Source organism: Phasianus colchicus, chromosome Z, assembly GCF_987193195.1.
Source record: "Phasianus colchicus chromosome Z, bPhaCol1.hap1.1, whole genome shotgun sequence".
NCBI lineage: Eukaryota > Metazoa > Chordata > Aves > Galliformes > Phasianidae > Phasianus > Phasianus colchicus.
In genome coordinates, this window is record NC_143476.1 from 25,009,175 (window position 1) to 25,025,647 (window position 16,473).

At 41.0% G+C, this 16,473-nt stretch overlaps 1 long non-coding RNA gene across 1 annotated transcript; it reads right to left on the bottom strand.

Moving 5' to 3' along the window:
- Positions 1-336: 336 nt before the first annotated feature.
- LOC149912749 (uncharacterized) lies at positions 337-8,025 on the bottom strand. Its single transcript, XR_016461980.1, has 3 exons — positions 7,942-8,025; positions 5,616-5,758; positions 337-1,898 (listed from the first exon to the last, which is right to left on the bottom strand). It is a non-coding gene; the product is annotated as an uncharacterized LOC149912749 (long non-coding RNA).
- Positions 8,026-16,473: the final 8,448 nt, after the last annotated feature.

Consider the following 16,473-nt stretch of genomic DNA (forward strand, 5'->3'; position numbering starts at 1 on the left):
CCAGGACTAGGACAAAAACACTAATTGATAAACGCCCTCCCAGAGAGGCCATGTATGTAACAATAGCTTATGTTCTGCATTTAATTACAATTTTGCAAGCATGACTGGGAAGTAAACACATCAGCTAAGCGATAACTGTATATGCAAGAACAATCAATACAGGAGTTCCATCAAAGAAAGCAAATCTGCTGAAAATTGTATTTCTTAACTTAGTTACTGTTTGTTTGTAGCTAATTAACATAACTTCTAGGGTGCTTTGGGACATCTTAAATCAGTGATTTCATTTTGTGTTTTGTAATTTTAATTATTCAAATACAACATGAACTACCATCTATATCCTTTATTTGGCCAAATAAGCAGACTGGCCACAATAAGAAGCAACAAGTACTAACAGAGTAACTGATTTAATTGCAGTACTCTAGCAATTAGACAATATAGCATCAATACAGTTACAGCAAGAAATGGTTCAATACACCAAGTAGCCATGGCCTTTGCTAAAATGTATGCATGTAAATGTAATGTACATGTATGTATGTGTGTGCACACTTTTTTTTATCTGTGAGTTTTAATGCAGAAATATGACCAAAATGTTAAAGACAGCCTCGGAGGATTTCCGTATGTATGTTTGTTTCGTTGTTGTTGATGACCGAAAAGCAGCTATTTTTATCAGGAAGTAACAAAACACACAATATTCCTTTGATTTTCTGATCTACAGGTATATGTTTGCTCCTGGATTTGTGTCAAATATTCTTGTGACCTAAAAATGTCCATAAATTCACAGAACACATTATAGACAGTACTGAATGGCTCAGAAAGACTTCTTATTTGCAGTCCATGCACAAAGGTTATTTGATCTGTGCTTGATTTGGGTTTTTAAGGAAATACTGGAGGCCTCTAGTCCAACTTATGACCCAAAGCAGGGTTAGCCATGAGACTAAACCAGGGTCCTCATGGCTTTGTCCAGTCACATCCTAAAAACCTCCAAGGATGGAGATGGCACAACTTCTCTGAGCAATCTGCTCTACCTCTTGGCTGTCCTCATAACGGTACAGTTTCTCCTTACATAAATCTGGACCTCTCTTCTACTGATCGCTGTTTCCTACTCTCTCACCATCCACTGATGTATCCTCAAACAAGTTTCAAGTCAACCAATAGGACGATGACGTTAAAGTTCCATCAATTTGAAGGAAATACAGATGCCCATACGGTAAATTTAAGCCTTCTGAACAGGTAGTGATTTTCTTGGTCCCTTTACAAGTTGTTGAGAACCATCAACAACAACAAAAAAGCATTGTCAGGATGCATTCACAAGCACAGGAAAGAATGGCATGTCAAATTTCAGCACTAAAGAAAGGGGAAACAGAAGGGTAGACTAATGCTCTATGCAGAAAGATGAGTCTCAGCAGCAGACAGCTAACAATGGAGGAACTTGACATAGCAGCCAGAGTAATTTTATTAAGCTGCAGAGGAAAAAGTTTTAATGGAGAGAGTATCATCTCAGGTCACTAATGAGGAAGAGCTGGCACCCAGACTGCTGTAAATCTGTTGAGCTCCGTTTCATTCAGTGGAGATATATGCCTCTAACACCACCTCAGGATCAAGCCTGAAGTACCTTATTCCCTAAGGAGTTACTGTTTGTCTCATTCTATGTATCATCTTCCATGCGTTCGTTACACCAGCAGGGAGTTGCTTGTTATTGTCTGTGCAATACCACACTGCATGACAATTCATTCCTCACTGACATGTCAGAAATTTTTTTAATGAGGTACTTCTGCTGCTCCAAAATACGGTGAATGTTGAATATTAAGTTTCACTGTTTACATTCAGCATTCATTTGGATCAAGTGGTAAATGATGGTTCTTCATAGCATAGCTTAAACTTCTTTCACCACATTCCTGCTGTTTAAACAAATAATAATTACTCATTTTTCCTCCATTGTCACAAAGCAAAGGAGGAAAAGTCATTGCAAGGACAGAGAGTTCTGAGTTTGCAGGATGCTAGAAGGTTTCTAGACAGTTTACTTGCACAACTATTTTGTGAGATTGAATGAAGGCTATGTAAAATAGAAGGAAATAATTGAAAGATCTTGTTCAGGTTGAAAAGAAAAGCTATCCCAGAGACAAGGTTGTGCATATTTTTCATTCTGAGTGAAGCTGAAACTGCAATCTGATGAAATTCTGGTATCAATAATAGAATCACAGAATCATTTGAGTTGGTAGGGACATTTAACAGTCATCTAGTCCAGAGCCCCTGCAGTGACCAGGGATACCTACAGCTCGATCAGGTGCTCAGAGCCCCATCAACATGACCTTGAGTGCCTACTAGGACGGGGCATTCACCACCTCTCTGAGCAACATGTGGTAGTGCCTCACCACCTTGATTGTAAAAAAACTTCTTTACTCATTCTAAATCTCCTCTTCTTTAGTTTGAAACCATTTCACCTTCTCCTATCACCACAGATCCTGCTAAAGAGTCCATCCCCTTCCTTCTTACAGTCCCTCTTTAGATACTGAAAGGCCACTATCAGGTCACCTTGGAGCCTTCTCTTTTCCAGGCTGAACTGCCCCAGCTCTCTCAGCCTGTCCTTGTAGTAGAGGTGTTCCATCCCTTGGATCATTCTTGTGGCCCTCCCCTGGACATGCTCCAACAGGTCCATGCCTCTCCTGTGCACACCTGGATGCAGTACTCCAGGTGAGGCCTCACCAGCACAGAGCAGAGGGGCAGGATCACCTCCCTCAACCTTCTGGCCATGCTCCTTTGGATGCAGCTCAGGGTACAGTTGGCTTTCTGGGCTGTGAGGGCACATTGCTGACTCATGTCCAGCTGCCATCCAATGGTACCCCAAATCCTTTCCATCAGGGCTGTGCTCTATCCTTTTGTCCCCCAGCTTGTCATGATAGTAGGGTTTGCCACAACCCAACTGTAAGACATTGGAGATTTGAGATTTGTTGAATCCCACTGCTTGAGCCTGTCTGGGTCTCTCCAGATGGCATCCCATTCCTCAAGCATGTCAGCTTGATGTAATCTGCAAACGTGCTGAAGGTGCACTCAATCCCACAGTTGTTGAGTTAAAAGTCATTCTATGACATTGCTCTAGATCTTTAATTATATCCCCTGTCAAGGCAGACACTTATGTAAATGCTAAACTCTGACTTCAGCAGGGTCATTCACATGCTTCAAAGCTAAGACACAGTTGTTTGAGTGTCTTGCTAAATCATGGATGAGTTGGATTAATTTCAGAGCCAAACTAAGTAAGGATTTGTCGTGGATTAGAAGAAGTTAGGTTGGCTCCTAAAATGATATACAGTATCACATGCTAGGGCAGATAGAACACAAAGGTTAGAAAGAATTGTGATACAACATGATTCACATTGTATTGATTCTTAATGAGTCTGTGAGGTAGGTCTTCTGATGATGTAATTCAGAATAACAACCTCACAGTTGACAAAATTATGTTAGTATGTATTTGCTGAGATTTACTGGCAGAACAATAGGATGGCAAAGTAAAGAACTCAGAGGTCCAGTCTCCCAGGGCTGTACACCAAGTCTTAGCTATGCCACCTTATGCCTAAGTGGTGCAACTGCAGTACAATCTTCAAACCTACAATGCCTATTCACACTTTCTTTGCATAGTTAATAAAGAATCTGAACTACGTTTACTTTTACACAAGTGCTCCTAGTGTAGCCTTTCCTCATTCATTAGTTAAGTACCCTATCCATCTGCAGGACACCACAGCATATCCAGGTTTCCCAGTGATGTCTCAGTTAAAAAATACATACACATAGTAAAGAAAAGTGCCAAGGCACGCAGCCTAAATCTGTCTGAACCAAATGAGCTTTCTTCCAGATCATTGAGCATTATGGATTGTTTCCATTCTAGATTTCAGCTATTTTCTCCTGTTGAGATGCTTTAGTCTACTAAAAAAAAAAACACCTTTATTTGTAAGTGTAAAAACTAGGAAGTCTAGAAAGTCTATTGATTGCATCAGCTTGTTTCTGCTCAAGCTTCTAAAAGTAATTATCTCTTATCTTTATCAGAGTCCAGTTTCAGAAGACTTCAGTTCTAAAAGATAAAGATGAGGCTGTCATCTTTTTTTTTTTTTTTTTTTTTTTTAAAGAGCCTTAGACCAGAAACAATTAGCCTTAATTCTAATCCATTTCAGGTTTCAGCTATGACCACTTAACATACTGTACATCTTAAAGCACTTCAGAAGCATTACAAACCAGTTGATAAAGCATTAACTGTTTTCCTATTATTTTATAACTAACCAGAAGAATGTATAATTATTTTACAAACAATAAAGGTAAATCATAAGTTAATTCCATTATTAGAGTATTGGTTTTGTCTTAAGTAGTCCAATCCCATCATAGTATTCACATAGTTCACATTGGTATGTGAACTAATTGTTTGTGAGGAACTCGCCATTGAACTGAAATAAAAATGTTTAGAGAAAGTGCTTTGAGAAAAATATTGGAGTGTTGATGTATTTGAAAGATTTGTGTCAGTTATATATATATTATATACTTATATTTGTGTCACTTATCACTTATATACTCTATGACTCCAACATAAAAAAAATACAAACAAAATATACATAAACAAACAAACAAAAAAATGGGTGCTTGAGATATACTTGAAACTTACCTGTTGAGAAACAACATAAATGTTTAACTCAAAAATAAAAAGGAAAAGGCAAAGTTCATGCTGAAGCTACATGGCAGCAATATAGACAACAAGCTTTAATTACCCTGCTTATTTCTCAATTGTTGTGTACAGGAGTCATCAGTGACATTAAGGGATATAAAGGCAGAAAAAGATAAAAAATACATTTTTAGTATAGCTGATGCTATATGAATGTGTTTGCATTCATGAAACAGTTGTGATAACAAGAGCTTAACAAAACCTTCCCAAAAGACTGTACATCAGCAGGAATAACAAACCCGCACAGAGTTGCTAAGATTTCAATTTAATAGCTATCATCAACAGGATAGGATCTCAAAAAGCACTTAAGCTCCTGGCAGCTGTTACGGATGTGATCTTGATACTCATTTTCACCACTAGTAATTAACAAGAGGAGCTGCCCAAGTTTAGTAGCTGCCAAAGAGACTCTGGAGCTCTTAAGCCATGTTAAAGAGAGTTAACTTCCCTCCCCAGTCCTTCTGTTGTTTCATATTACTTATCTTCTTTCCCTCTGTGCGGATGGACACAGAGTTTTAACACCAAACACAAAGCTAAGCCATAGGCAGTGACTACTTTTAGTAAAGTATAAACAAACAGAGTTAACTGTAAATATGAAAAGGACATGTTGCTCATCTCCAGCAAAGGTGAAAGCAGCCCCATTTTCTCCTTCCTTACAATCCTTCTCAGAAATGTTGTGCAATAAGCATGCAGTCTATTTTGTGGATTCAAACCAGGCCAGAAGCAGTTTATTTCTGCAGCAATAGGAGAGAATGCAAAGCAATGGAGGTTTAGCCCTCTATCAGGATGAACTTTGACTTACAATAAATTAGTAGGTCATGTATATATTTACAGCAGATATGAACTGCTCTGTGAAAGTGCCTGACATAGCAGAGCAGCATAGGCATGGAAGGGAACTTTGTTCCAACAGACATACCTGTGTGTTCCTGCTAACTCACAATCTCAGCTGTATGGCTTCAGCATACCTTTATCCAGATCATCCATCTTTCTCTTGTGACACTGCTGTATCCTTGACAGGCCGTCAGGCATAAGAAGGTCTGTTTCTAGACAATCTGCTATCTGAAACATAGCAATGGTTCATGTGTCAAAAATGCTTCTTTTGCTCCTCCTGTTGCTGACTGGTTAATTAGATTTAACAATAATTCAGACTATTTTCTTCTTAGTATGGGGGTATCCAAAGAAGCAGAGTTTCTATAGCATCAGAATTTATTGATGGGGCAATGTTGGTTGTTCTTCACTAAGCTTTATTCTACTGTCTTTGTGGTTATCCTAGCTATTAGGTAGGGTTAGCTATTAGATATTACTGATAGGTAATATGTATCTCTAGAATTCTACAACAATATAAAAGGAAGTTGCAGAGAGGAAGTTATATTTTCTCAAGTGACAAGCGATGGGACAAGAAGCAGCAATCTCAAATTACTTCAGAGGAGGTTTAGATTTGACACTAGAAGTTTCATCTTGGAGATTGGTGAAGTATTGCAGTGAGCTGCCCAGCAAAGTGGAGTTTCCATCTCTGGAGGTATTTAATAGGTAAATGGACATGGCACCAAGGAACATGGTTTAGTGATGAGACCTGATAGGTCAGGTTAAAGATTTGACCTGGGGATCTTAAAGGTCTTTTCCAACTTAGCAGACTCTGCAATTCTATGATGTGCTCCAGAGACCACTCCCCCCTGTAGCTATGTGGCAATTAAGTAAATAGATATTCCAGGCTGACAATACAATTCTCTTCCTGTCTGACAGTAATTCCTGGCATTACTGAAGTTTTATCTCTAAACTGTACTAGTTAAATAACTTGCTACATAAATGAATTTAAACCAGAAACGCATGATCCTCCAGCATGTTAGTCCACCAGACTTGAGATCTGAAAAAAAAAACCACACCTATTTTCTAAAAGCAGAAGAAACATAATTAAAATGCTTTTTAGGAAGACATTTTCCGGGTTATTAGTTCAACACTTATGGTATTACAATATTTTACTTTTTAAAATTGAATTTTGGGGGACTAGCAAAACTTGTCATAATACTTATCGACAAAAAACTACAAGATGCTTTCATAGTTTTGTTGATACTTCTGCAAAATTAAAATGCTCTAGGTCTAACTCTGAGCTGAGATTCTCTCTCTACTCTGAAAGGATGGGTTGTTTCAAAATGGTACCAAGAAAAGAGAGCTATCAGCCTTTCAAATTAATTTTTCAAGGTTACAAACTTCAAGTACAAACTTCCTTTCCCCTGCCTGTGCCATACAAACTGTTTTTCCTCTTTCTTCCCTCATCTAACTCCCACCATGCAACTTTAAGTGCTTGGCTTCTTAAGCAGAGCTTAAGCCTTCCCTCTACAGGGATTAGCCCTAAATCATAGAATCACAGAACCATAGAACGGCCTGGGTTGAAAAGGACCACAGTGATCATTTAGTTTCAACCCCCTGCTATGTGCAGGGCCACCAACTACCAGACCAGGCTGCCCAGAGCCACATCCAGCCTGGCCTTGAATGCCTCCAGGGATGGGGCATCCACAGCCTCCTTGGCAACCTGTTCCACTGTGTCACCACCCTCTGAGTGAAAAACTTCCTCATAATCCATCGAACAGTCCATTCTTCAAATACATACCTCTCCAATTTAGAGAGAAGGATGTGATAAGGGACAATGTCAAAGAAGTCTAGGAAGATGAGATGCATCACCCTTCCCCTGTCCACCAATGCCATCACTCCATCATAGAAGGCCACCAAGTGGATCAGGCAAGATTTGCCCTTGGTGAAGCCATCCTGACTGTCTCAGATCTGTGAGATGGGGCAGCACAAAGGAGATATTTTTTGCTTGACTTCACAGCAACAAATTGCAAACCTGTCGTGCAAAAGTGCAAGGAAAAGAGGTAACATCATGTACTGTGGAACAAAGACTACGAAAGTGCTGTACAGCTACTATGAATCAAGCGAAGGACTTTGTGATGTGGACAATCAGCAAGTCAGGGTTTGAGGGCAATTTAAAGGTCAGATCATAAGTATAGTACAAACATACTAAGCCCAGTGAGAGGGACTTGTCATTGCAGGACTGGCAATCACACATAGAAGACTTTGCCATCTAAGAGCATAAAGGTGGCACCGTTCAGATATAAGGGGTTGAAAAGATGATGTGCCTGTCTGGAGAGAATCTGCTCCTGTCAAGCAGAAAACTGAACTGGAATGTCCTAGGCACAAGCAGATCCCACCTAATCTCCCATGCACATAAAGACATGGTGCTTTACCTTTCAGTAGCAAAGAGTTGCTGCTTGCCTGAGAGAGCAGCAACAACCCAAGGAATAGCAGCTGGAAAGCTGTAATGATGCAATGCTGATGCACCTGCAGAGCGACAAGAAGCAAAAGTTGAACATTTCAGTCTTTGGGAATGAAATGACTGTCTCACTACTTCATCTCAATGTCCAAAGAGCAGCACATTGGGAAGCCACAGTTCCCAGCAAAGGGGCTGCCCAGCAAGCCATCCAAAGGGCAGCAGGAGCTGCAAGCAATGGAGCTGCAGCTTAGCAAGAGACCAGGCCATTTTTAGATGTTCTTGGAGGCTACAACATCCAGCCATATTTATAAAAATAGGAGGCAAATTCTCAAGTGATATAAATATGCACAGCATCAGTACTTCCAAAGAATTAGTGAAATTTTATATAAAAAGAGGTGTAATCTCTGCTTTGGCTAACAGCTATTAATGTCTTCAGAGCATTTATGATAATTTTGTCCTCTTTGTGTGTAACTAACTGTAACAGTACTTTGACCTGCATGTAGCCCTTAAGGTACTTATGGAAACTAGTTAAACTGTAATAACAAACAGGTCTGACGCTACACTATATAACCCAAGACATGCAAAGGGTACATTAAATGAAAAATTCTGGATTTACCACTTTCTTTCCTCTATTTATAAGGCATAGACCAGCTTTTCTGCTTTTAGTTTACCTTTCACTTTTCATGTGATAATTCCGATAGCTTGAACAACTTCAGTCATGCTCATGGGAAAACTGAGTTCCTTTACAAAACAATGAAAATAAGCCAGACTCTCCCTTACGTGTTGATTACAATACAGCATGCAAATAGTTAATGATCTTCTGAAATATAGGGGTGTGTGTGTGTGTATATATATATATATATATATATATATATATAAATAAAACTTTCATACCTTTTTTTTCCTTAACCTTCATCCATGGCAGATCACTGATGTATTTAGAACAATTCTACCAGTGTAGGAAACAGAAATATGGAGAGGAGAATGAATACCAGAACTAGGGCTATGGAGGGGAAGAATCCATAGTTACATATTGCTGACTTTGCTGAGCTGGTTATCATCTCAGACAAAATTACCATGTTATATTCCCTACAGCACTTTTATTCTGCACTGCCTTCTACTTTTCCTAACAATTATCAAATACGTAAAGATGTAACAAAAATGATATACTCTGAAACTGAAATGGAAGCATGCTATGCCATACTCACCCAGGTGTGAATGGCATTATAAGGTGCAAGCAAAAGGGACAGCAAGTTAGCTGATCTTTCTTATTGGGCATGGGGAAGAGTACGTTGTTCCAAAGTGCCAGCTATGGAGCAGCTATTAGTCTGTCAACAGCTGAAGTAACAAAGTGGTAAAAAAAAAACCCAAACAGATTAGACATACGTGAAGTTATTGGAATTTCACCCTTGCTTAGCAAGTCTGTTTTTATAGAAGTTTGACATTTTTATAATATCTATATAGGTCCAATTAAGTTGTTAAGACAGGTGTAACACATTAGGCTATATTGCACCAATCCATTTTGTCTCACTTCTTAGCTACTACTGGTATTTTTCAGTCTCTGACAGCTGAGGGCATGTCTGACCTTAGCTCTCCAAAAAGCCCTGTCCATGTGTGAGCTGGACTTTTCAAAAGAAGGGAATTCACATTGCAATACATTCGCTTGCTATATTACAGAAGTCAAACTGCTTCCACAGCAATCTTGATCTGAGATACGTTATATGCATCTTTCATTACCACACTTTTCCAAAATGAATGAAGTCCAACTTGTAAAATTGATGTTCAGCTTTAATTGCACTATATGTTTTGCCTTACTAGAGACAAACATTGCCTGTATTTCAGTCCTGAATTATTTCAGACTTCTTTTCATCTGTTGTTAATTCAGAGGTTTTGCTACAATAGTCACTTTCATTCTCTTTCCCTTTCATCACCTGTCACATCCATTGTCTCCCAGTGTCAGTCTTTACCCTATCTCCCAATTGCAGGAAAAAAGAAAACCAGCTTTCAAAACAGGGAAGAACACATTTTGAATGACCTACATATTTCCACCTTATCTTGCAGCATCATTTTCTACAGTAACTGTAATAAATACATGCACAAATCAAGCAACCTCATTTTTTTTCACCTTGCTTTTCTACTTTCTTGAGGTGATGAATTTTAATGTCTGTTGCTCCGAGATATCCTTAACAATGCTAGGTCACAGTATGGGATCAGGAGAGATGAACATCAGTTTACAGTGTATCCTATGCACTGTGCTTAACTAATCTTTACACGAAGCAACATTTATAGAGTGGGAATAAAAACAGGCAAGACTGGGACTGCTAATTTTAATGATTTGACTTGCTACAGTGGACAGGGGAAGGATGGTGGATCTACCTGGACTTCTACAGAGCCTTTGACATGGTCCTTCACCACATCCTTCTCTTTAAATTGGAGAGGTATGGATTTGAAGGATGGACATTTTGTTGGATTAGGAATTGGTTGGCTGGATGCAGCCACAGGGTTGTGATCAATGGCTCAGTGTCAGGGTGGAGGCCAGTCACAAGTGGTGTCCCTCAGGGTCAGTTTCGGGACCAGTGCTCTTCAACATCTTCATCAATGACATAGATGTTGGCATCGAGTACACCCTCAGCAAGTTCGCAGATGACACCAAGCTGAGCAGTGCAGTCAATACACTGGAAGGAAAGGAAGCCATCCAGAGGGATCCAGACAGGCTGGAGAAGAGGGCCTTTGAAAACCTAATGAGGTTCAACGAGGCTAAGTTGAAGGGGATGCCCTTGGGTCAGGGCAATCCCGGGTATTTATACAAACTGGGGGAAGATCTCCTTGGGAGCAGTCCTGCAGAGGACTTGGGGGTCCTGGTGCACGAGAAGCTGGACACGAACCAGCAGTGTGCGCTTGCAGCCCAGAAGGCCAACTGTGTTCTGTTGCATTAAAAAAGGGGGAGCCAGCAGGGAGAGGGAGGTGATTTTCCCCCTCTACTCAGCTCTTGTGAGGTTCCATCTGCAGCACTGCATCCAGGCCTGGGCCCCCAGTACAGGAAGGACATGGAGCTCTTGGAGCGGGTCCAGAGGAGGGTCACTAAGATGATCAGGAGGCTGGAGTGCCTCTGCTATGAGGAAAGGCTGAGGGAACTGGGATTGTTTAGCTTGGAGAAGAGAAGGCACCAGGGAGACCTCATTGTGGCCTTCCAGTACTTGAAGGGAGCATATAAACAGGAGGGGGAATGGCTGTTTACAAGGGTGGGTCGTGATAGGACAAAGGGGAATGGTTTTAAACTGAGACAGGGAAGATTTAGGTTAGATATTAGGAGGAGGTTTTTCACATAGAGGATGGTGACACACTGGAACAGGTTGCCCAAGGAGGTTGTGGATTCCCCATCCCTGGAAGCATTCAAAGCCAGGCTGGATGTGGCTCTGGGCAGCCTGGTCTGCTGGCTGGCAACCCTGCACATAGGGGATTGAAACTAGATGATCATTGTGGCCCTTTTCAACCCAGGCCATTCTATGATTCTAGGATGATTTAACAGGACAGCAGTATAATTCAATTTAGCATCTACTCAGCTGAGCGAAGACAGCACATTACTCCAGTGTAACCCACTGATCAGGTGGGTATGTGAGTCTTTCATAGCCCTGCATTGAAAAGGCAGACTGTGTAGTGCAGGCTGTAGAGAAAATCTCCCATTTAATCCCTCACAGTGGCCATTATATCATCGAAGTTTTAACTGCCAGCTGTCTACATCTTCTAGCAACTGCCTTTCTTTCAGAAGGAAATTTCCTATTCAACACATTCTCAACAGTAATTGTTGTACTGTTTAACTCAGTTTTTCTATAAATTCTGTCTTTTTCAGATGTTTTTTTTAAAAGCAGTACCCAACAAACAGTTTCTCCAGAATATCACAGTATCTATTTCGTAAACTCTGGGGGCATTTCTTACATTAATGGTCTAGATCTGCAAATGCTCCTCATCCTGTTTAAGACATAGAGTACATGAAGCTATAGTGCAATATTATGAAATTGTTGATCAAGTTAATATGCTTGCAGTAGACTCCTCCCATCAATGTTGGCTCTGGTGCAAACATCCATCTTACTCAGATGTCTCTAAGTTCAGCTGATATCTCCATCAGCATGAAAGAGCATGAAAGTTGTCTCATGTTAGGGTAGACAAAGGTATCAAGCATAAGGAAATATTTTGACTAATTCACTACTTACTATTTATTCCCTAGGGGGAATTTATGGTATAACAGAATCATAGAATGGCTTAGGTTGGTAGGGATCTTAAAGCCCACCTAGTTCCAATCCCCCTGCTTGGGCAGGTCTGCCCCCCACCAGCTCAGCTTCCTAGGGCCCCATCCAATCTGTCCTTGAACGCGTCCAGGGATGGGGCACTACAGTTTCTCTGGGCAGCTGTGCCAGGACCTCATCACCCTCTGAGTAAATAATTTCCTCCAAATATCTAAGTCTCCCTACTTTTTGTTTAAAAATATTGCCTGTTGTCCTATCACTAACAGTCAGTGTGAAAAAAAAAATGGTTACCATCTTATTTATAAGCTTCTTTAAACACTGGAAAGGCAACCACGATGCCACCCAGAAGCCTTCTCCAGGATGAACAAGCCCAGCTCCCTCAGCCTTTCTTTATAAGAGAGATGCTTCGGCCCTCTGATCATCCTCGTGGCCCTCCTCTGGACCTGCTCCAGCAGCTACACATTTTTTCTTGGGCTAAGGGACCCAGGCCTAGACATAATACTGCAGATGGGGCCTCACAAGGGCAGAGCAGAAGGGGACAATCCCTTCCCTCTTGTAGGAATGGAACATTGTTTCTGCATTAGAACTAAAAAGATAATTATTTTACTAGTATTTCTTTTCAAAGGGGGGTCTTTTTACTTCATCAGGGGTCTCTGCTAGTCTCTGCATGCTCAGTTGAAGTAATTTATAGTCAAAGACATTAGGTAGATGGAGTAATTTATAGGTACAAAGACTGCAACTCTTGTCTGTCCAGCCACTTGGAAAACCTCTGAGCCTTCAGTTAAAGGCAGGTTAGACATCCCCCTCCTAAACAATGTGATAATGCCTTTACAAGGATATCAGTAGGCTCATTGTGTTGGAAGACTACTAATTTTTGGTGCTGGACAGACAAGACCTGAGTGATAGACAATTTAAGGAGAAGTTAAATATTTATGTTTACCCAGGATGAATATATATGCAATATTTGTCACATGCAAGAATATCCTGCATGAAATTGATCAAACCAGAGAAGAAATCATGATATGCCTAAAGAAGTGCCTGAAGAGGCATCAAGAAAGCCTGGCACCCCCAATCCCTTTTCCTCACCCCCTCCCCAGAAACCCCCTGTGAGTGCTCTTTGTTTAACAAAGAACTGTCCTTTGGACAGAAGCAAAAGGCCTTAGAGAGAATCACCAAGTCAGTATGATAAAAAGGGTACTGTTGGTGATCTGGATAAGGAGATCAGTGCACCCTGCAGATGACACCAAGTTGAGAGGAAATTATCTGCCTGAGGGTAGGAAAGCATGGGGGGGATCTGGACAGGCTGGATTGATGAGCTGAGGCCAACTGTATAAGTTTTAAGAAAACCAAGTGTCAGGTCCTGCACTTTGGTCATACAAACCCCATATATTGCTACAGGCCTGGGACAGAGTGGCTGGCAAGATGTAGGAAGAAAAGTATTTGGGGGTGTTAATTCACAGCTGGCTGAACACGAGCCAGCAATATGCTCAGGAAGTCAAGAAAGTCAATGGCATCCTCGCTTATACCAGAAACAGTGTAGTCAGCAGGACTAGAGGGGTTATCATTCCTCTGCACTCAGCTCTGGTGAGGCCACACCTCTAGTACTGTGTTCAGTTTCAGGCCCCTCACTGCAAGAAAGGCATCAAGGCCACGAAGCGTATCCAGAGAAGCGCAATGAAGCTGTGAAGTGTCTGGAATAGAAGTCTTATGAGGAGCAGCTGAGGGAACTGGAATTATTCAATCCATTTCTTCCAAGCTCAAGACTGGTGCATCTCTAAGAGTAAAAATCAGGGAAAGTGGCAGGAGACATGTATGAACAAGCAAGGAACTCATGGATAAACTCAAAGGGAAGAAAAATGCCCATAAAATGTGGGGAAAAAAAAAGACCTGGCTATTCGGGAAGAATATAGGAATGATGTTAGGGACTGCAAGAGTGCAAAGAGGAAGGCTAGGGCCTTCTTGGAATTAAATCCGGCAGGGGAGGTCAAGAATAACAAGAAAGGCACCTTAACGTAAATCAACAGCAAAAGGAAGACTAGGGGAAATGTGGATCTGCTGCTTAATGAGATGGATGTGCTGGTAGCAGGGAGTGCTGAGAAGGTGGAGTTACTGGATGCTTTCTTTGCTTCAGTCTCCACTACTGAGACTGATCATTGGGAACCCCAGGTCCTAGAGGTAAGAGAAAGAGTGTGAAGAAGGTTGACTTCCCCTTGGTTGAGGAGGATCTGATCAGAGCGCATCTAGCCAAAATCAACTCTCACAAATCCATGGGACTGGATTGGATGTACCCACGTGTGCTGAGGGAGCTGGCAGAAGTGACTGCTGAACTACTTTTTATCATCTTGGAGAGTAGAAGAGGTTTGAGACAAATCAGTGGGCAGTGAGGTGGACTTTCTCTCCCTTCCAACCCCTGTGATTCTATGATTCAATGATCACCTTTACCTATCTTTGTAGACCTATGTACCAGTAGAATTCCTTGTTATTTTTCAGATCTCTTCTCAAGGCAGTCCTTGTCCAGCCATACTGGCCTCCTGCCTTCTCTGCTCGATTTAATGTACTTGAGGATGGAGAGCTCTTGCACTCTAAGAAAAGTCTTCTTAGAGAGCTGCTAGCTGTAGTCAGTTCCTCTGTTCACAAGGACAGTTTCCCAGGGGAATCTCATCCACTGATTATCTAAGCACCATGCACCCTGCCTGCTCTACCCCAGTGAAGCAGTGGACTGGGGCTTTGCTCAGTTTATCTATCAGCAATCCGAAACATCACAAAACATAACTCATGAAAATCACATAATAAAGCTGGTACTTCTCTATAGCTAAATTGTTGCCAATCCAACTATTGTGGTGTGTGCCTTTGAGAGCTCTCCCCTTTTGTTCAAAGTGTAGAAGCTGCTTTATTTTTTTCTTATTTCCATCATCCCTTGATGACTAGTAAGAAGCCACACCCATCCTGTGAAAGAAGATACAGATCCAATGTTTTCAACTGCCAAGTCTGAACAGCATCAACTGTAAAGCCTAAGTGCAGAGCAGCTGCCCCTTAAAACAGTCACAGCTGGTTTACTATGCAACCAGCCATCTGCTCAGCTAACACAGATGGCTAAGAACAGATCAGCTCTGGTGTCTGCTCTTTTCACTGGCTCCAGGTCAAAATAAGATGATGATTTTGATCTTCACATTATCATAGAAATGACCTTTCCGACTGTGGAAGGTTTCTGCAACACAAATAGGACAATGTCACAGTTAGCATGGAGAACAAGCAGAGCAGCTGCAGGAGGCAGAACGTTCACAGGGGCTACAGCAGCTACTTGGGACTCTCTTCCAGAGGAGATTGAGATGTCCACACAGCACACCACCCTCCTAAGCACAGAAACAAAGAGCTTCAGAGGACCCTCATGAAAGAATAAATAAGTCTTTTTATGATTACTCTTTATGAAATTGTGAAATACTCAGATACCAGTGTCTAAGAAGGGAAAGAGAATTAAAAATGGAAGAAATGAGCTGCGGAAAGAGTGAAAAAAAATAGGGCTTGAAGAAGAGCGTGGACTACTTGTAAGTCCCATGCCTGTCCTCTAACCCTCTAACTCAGCTGGGATGTATTCTACTGATTGTATTACAGTGCTTTTTTTTTTTTTTATGAGGCTCCCATGCAAAATAGTCTGAGCAATCTTGAAATCAGGTTCCAAGTAAGTGAATAATCCAGTAGAAGAAGTAAAAAAGATTGCTTGTGTGCCTAAAGTGCAGCATGTGTGTCTTGCTGAATAGAGATTAAAGTAATAACCACAGCAATTTCTACAGGTGAAATAATTGCCACTGATATATTCACATAATATATCACTTACTGGAAATCCTGCAACATGTTAGTTTTACTTCCAGCTTTACGAAAAGACAGAAACTGACTGTGACATAGAAAATGGATATATGCAAGATAAGCTATTCAGCGGCAATAACAAAGAGTGATATAAGAGGTAAATCTTCAGGATTTTTATTCTAAAATTACCTTGGTTTTGCTGTGAAATAGTCAGAGACCTAAAGCTGAACTTGCTCAGTTTGCTGAAGATCTTTTTGAAATATGCAAGCCTTACTGAGTTCCAATAAGGACCCGCACAATTAATGAATACACAGATGTTACAGTATAGCAGAGAACTTGGCTACATAGTTGTTACACCAAAGCAGGAAACAGAAACAATAGGTACACTCACCTGTATACTGGGCTCCTGTGGAAAACTCCAGTGGAAGGGATGTCCAGAAGAGATCCTTCCCCACTGG